This window comes from Pteropus vampyrus, unplaced genomic scaffold, assembly GCF_000151845.1.
Source record: "Pteropus vampyrus isolate Shadow unplaced genomic scaffold, Pvam_2.0 Scaffold51, whole genome shotgun sequence".
Lineage (NCBI taxonomy): Eukaryota > Metazoa > Chordata > Mammalia > Chiroptera > Pteropodidae > Pteropus > Pteropus vampyrus.
Window position 1 is genome coordinate 431622 of NW_011888832.1, and position 5131 is coordinate 436752.

Genomic DNA, 5131 nt, shown 5'->3' on the forward strand with positions numbered 1-5131 from the left:
GATGGACTTACTCACTCTGAGCTCCAGTGCTGGGGCAGGAGCTTGAAAGGCACCAGGGATAGATGGGTAGGAATTGAGTTGTCTGGCTTCGAGGCGAGGGCTGGAAGGGAGGCTTTCTTCCAGATAGAAGTGCTGACAGAGGCCGTTGTTCCTTTGTTGAGCCCTCCCTGCCGGGAATTCAGAAGCAGGCAGCCGCCATATATGATTCTCCGTCAACCTGCCCAACACCATTTGCCCTACCCCTGATTCCCTAAGACCGTGCCCCTCCCAACATGAGAGTCCACCCAATCCTCTTCCAGTGGATTTTCCATATAAACGGCCTGTCTTGGCTCATGCTGCAAACTTTCCAAAAGTTTCTCAAAGGTTAATAAAACCTAAATAGCGTCTGGCCTCAGCATGCCCCATACCTCTTGCTGAGCAGCCTCAAGCCCAGCGTGAGTGCGGCCGACCTCGGTTTGTGGCTTGGCTTCTTGAGGCACATCCAAGCCCAGGGTGTATGGTGGCCATCTGCAAACAGCTTAATGGCTCATGCCAGGTGGCCCCAGGTAGGGCACAGGCTTCAGCCGAACTTGGCCCTAGCCTGCACACCTGGTGGCCAGCTTCGGTCTGATCTGGAGCACAACCTGAGCCCAAATTCAAGGAAGACACACTCAAAGGGCAGACTGGGCAGCCACCAAAGCCCTGCTAAAGTGAATCCTGCTCTGTAGGGTCAACCCCTGTACAGCACTGTAGTCACAGCTAATCCTTATAGCCAGTCAGCCTGAGGGTCAATCCCTCCCACTGGCGTGCAAACAGCAACCAAGGCTCAACTACAACAGGAGGGACACATAACCCATGTGTCCTTTAGGACACACCTGGAGCACCCAGCTCAGGTGATAAGGGAGACTGTGCCACTGGGCCCCACAGGACACCTACTACACAAGGCCACTCTACTAAGACCAGGAGACTTAGTAGCCCTACCTAATACATAGAAACAAACAGGGAGGCAGCCAAAACAGGAAGACAAAGAAGAAACACGTCCCAAATGAAAGAACAGAACAAAGCTCCAGAAAAAGAACTAACAAAATGGAGACAAGCAACCTACCAGATGCAGAGTTCAAAACACTGGTTATAAGAATGCTCAGTGATCTCAGGGGAAGAGTAGAACTCAGTGAGAACTCAGTGAGAGCTTTAACCAAGAAATAAAAAACATAAAAATAGATATAGAAAACATAACAAAGAGCCATTCAGAAATGAAGAATACAATAACTGAAATGAAGACTACCTTAGGAAAAATCAACAGATTAAATAAAGCAGAGGATAGAATCAGCAATTTAGAAGACAAGGTAACAGAAAATACCCAATCAGAATGGCAACAAGAAAAAAGAATCCAAAAAAATGAAGATAGTTTAACGGGCCTCTGGACAGCATCACGCATACCTACATTTGCATCTTAGGAATATCAGAAGGAGAAGAGAGAGAGTAAAGAATTGAAAACCTATTTCAAGAAATAACGACAGAAAACTTCCCTAATCCAGCAAAGATAATAGACATATAAGCCAGGAAGTGTAGAATTCCAAACAAGATGAACCCAAAGAGGCCCACACCAAGGCACATCGTAATTAAAATGCCAAAGGTTAAAGACAAGAGAGAATCTTAAAAGCAGCAAGAGAAAAGCATTTAGTTACCTACAAAGGATTTCCCATAAGACTGTCAGCTGATTTCTCACAGAAACTTTGCAGGCCAGAAGGGATTAGTAGGAAATATTCAAAGTGTTGAAAAGCAAGGACCTACAGCCAAGATTACCCCACCCAGCAAAGCTATCATTTAGAATCGAAGAACATAAAGAGCTTCCCAGACAAGAAAAAACTAAAGGAACTCATCACCACCAACCCAGTATTACAAGATATGTTGGAGGGACTTCTTTAAGAAGAAGAAAAAAGAAAAAAGATTAAAATATGAATAATAAAATGGTAATAACTACATATCTATCAATAATTACTTTTGACATAAATGGATTAAATGCTCCAATCGAAAGATAGGGTGGCTGAATGGATAAAAACACAAGACCCTTACATATACTGCCTACAAGAGACTCTCTTCAGATCGAAAGACCCACACAGACTGAGAATAAAACGATAAAAAAAGATGTTTCATGAAAATGGAAACAAACGAAAAGCTGGGGTAGCAATACTTATACAGACAAAATAGATTTTCAAACAAAGGCCTTAATAAGAGTCAAAGAAAGACCCAGTTATCCCACTTCTATGTATTTATCCAAAGAAACCTAAAACACTACTTCAAAGGGACATGAGAATCCATATGTTCACTGCAGCGTTGTTTACAGTAGTCAAGACGTGGAGGCCAACTGAGTGTCTATCAATGGATGAATGGATAAAGAAGAGGTGGTATATACACACAATGGAATGTCACTCGGCCATAAAAAAGAATGAAATTTTGCCATCTGCAGCAACATGGATGGAACCTAGAGGCTCTTGTGCTGAGTGGAGTAAGTCAGACAGAGAAAGGCAAATGCCATATGATTTCACTTACATGCAGAATCTAAAGAATGAAATAACCAAACAAACCGGAAACAAACTAATAGATACAGAGAACATTTTGCTGGTCCCCAGATGGGAGGGGGTTTGGGGGTAGGTGAAAAAGGAGAAGGGATTAAGAAGCAAAAATTGGTAGTTAAATAGACTGTCATGAGATGTAAAGTATAGCATGGGGAGTATAGTCAATAATATTGTAATAACTATGTATGGTGTCAGACGGGTGCAAGATTTATCAGGGTGATCACTTTGTTAGTTATATAAATGTCTAATCACTATTGTACACCTGAAACTAATCTAATATCATATGCCAACTGTAATTTTTTTAAAAAAGAAGAATACATCGTAAAATTTTAAAAAATAAAAATAGGCAAAATAACTGAATAGCTATATCACCAGAGAAGACATGTGAACATCCAATAAGCACATGGTAGGATGTTCAACATCTTTAATCGTTAGAGAACTGTAAACCACAATAAAATACTACTTACACACCACAAAAATGACTATAATCAGAAAAGACGGATAATAACAAGTGTTAGCAAGGATGAAACTAGATCCCTCATAAATTGATGGTGGAAATGCAAAATGGTACATCATGTCTAAAAAACAGTTTGGCAGTTTCTTAAGAAGTAAAACAAAAAATGTTTATATGACTCAGTAATTGCACTCCTAGGAACATTTACTCAAGAAAAATGAAACCATATGCCTACACAAAGACTTAAATATGAATATTCGTAGCAGCTTTATTCATAAAAGCCTAAAAAGTGGAAACAACCCAAATGTCCATCGATGGACGAATGAATAACCAAATGTGGTATACACATAAAATGGAATACAATTCAATCATAAAAAGGAACGAAGTACTGATACATGCTAGAACATGAATGAACCTCAACAACACAATGTTAAGTGAAAGTAGCCACATATGAGGTGATTCCATGTGTATGAAATGTCCAGAAAAGGCAAATCTATAGAGGCAGTAATTAGATTAGTAGTTGACTGGGGCAGGCAATGGGAAAAGGGGAGAGACTGCAAATGAGCAGGAGGGATTTTTCGGGGGTAGTGGAATGTCCTAAAATTTAATTCTGGTGATGGTTGCACAACTCTGTACATTTATACTGAAAATCATTGAACTGTCTAGTTAAAAATAAAGTGAGACAAAAAGATCGGGCTAAAACAAAAGCAACAAAAAAGAATATATAATTTACCCAATCTACCGTTGATACACATTTGGGTAGTTTCCAGTTTGGGGCTGTTATAAATGCTGCTAATATGGACATTCTCGTATATGTCATTTGGTGAACATACGTACAAATTTCTCCTCGTTATATACCTAAGAGTAGAATTCTTGGATCACACATACATTCCACAAAAGATGTAAATACTGCTAAAGGTTTTCCCCGGGGACTTCTGCCAGTTTACGTCTCCATAAGCAGTGCATGAAATCTCTAGTTTTTCATCCTCCAGACACTTGGCATTGTCTGTCATTTTCTTTGCAGCCATTCTGATGGTTGGGTAGTGGCACCTCGTTACGATTTTAATCTGCATGGCCCTGATAACAAGTACAATTGAACACACTTCCTCCTTTGTTTTATTTTGTTTTATGGCCACTTGAAAATCCTCTTTGCGAAACGCCAGTTCAAGTATTTTTGCCCTTTTTTCCACTTAAGTAGTCTTGTTTTCGTATTGATTTTTATAGCTCTTTATAGATTTGGGGAAAGCGTTTTTTTATGCCACATTTTGACTTGACTTGAGGTTAGGATGCTTTCCAAGGTCCATAGCTGTAAGCGAAAGGGCCAGAATTCAAACCTTAGCAGTCCGATTTCAAAATCTAGGCTCTCAACTCGTACATCTGACTGCCTCTCACAGTCCCTGGGAGAGATCCGCCTCTGAGTTTTTGGCCATCCCCACCTGGCAAAAAGTATCTTTCCAGGCCCAACCAAAGGCTTTCCCTGATGTGTTCCCCTGCCCCACCAAACAGAGTTCCATGGCACCCTCCTCTCAGCCACCAGGCTGTCTTTGCCCAGTCATGACCTGACTCCGCACTGAGCCATAAACATTTCCAGGCAGGCCCTGGGCCTTGTCCATTATGCTGTCACCAGCCTCGAGCACACAGCAAACCTCTCCAAGAGATGTTCATTGCTCCTGAGAGGGTTTGCTTCAGCCTCCGTCTTTCTGTTGGACTTAGAGAAATCACTACCCCATCTCTGGCCTCAGTTTCTCCAGAGATCCCAGGAGTGAGATTTTCCTCTGATTGTTCCTCAGCTGCTGAAAGCCCCATCTCTCCCTGCCAGGGGAATCACCTGGTGACCTTCCTTCCACACCCTGCTCGGTGAGAGGGAGACAGAGCTGCTGGTTGGGCCGGCCCAAGGTTCTTGGACTGTCCTGGAGGAATGTCTGAGTCACCTTCCTGACTACGGAAGGTATTTGACTTGGGTGACGAAGGGTCAGGAAAGTCCTGAGCCCTCTGTCCAAACTACTCCTGCTGACCGGCTGGCGCAGGAGGATCATGCAGTAACAACATCCCACTGATGATAATAATTGTTATTAGGTATTATATACGTCATCACCACCACCCCTCCTTCATAGTGCTG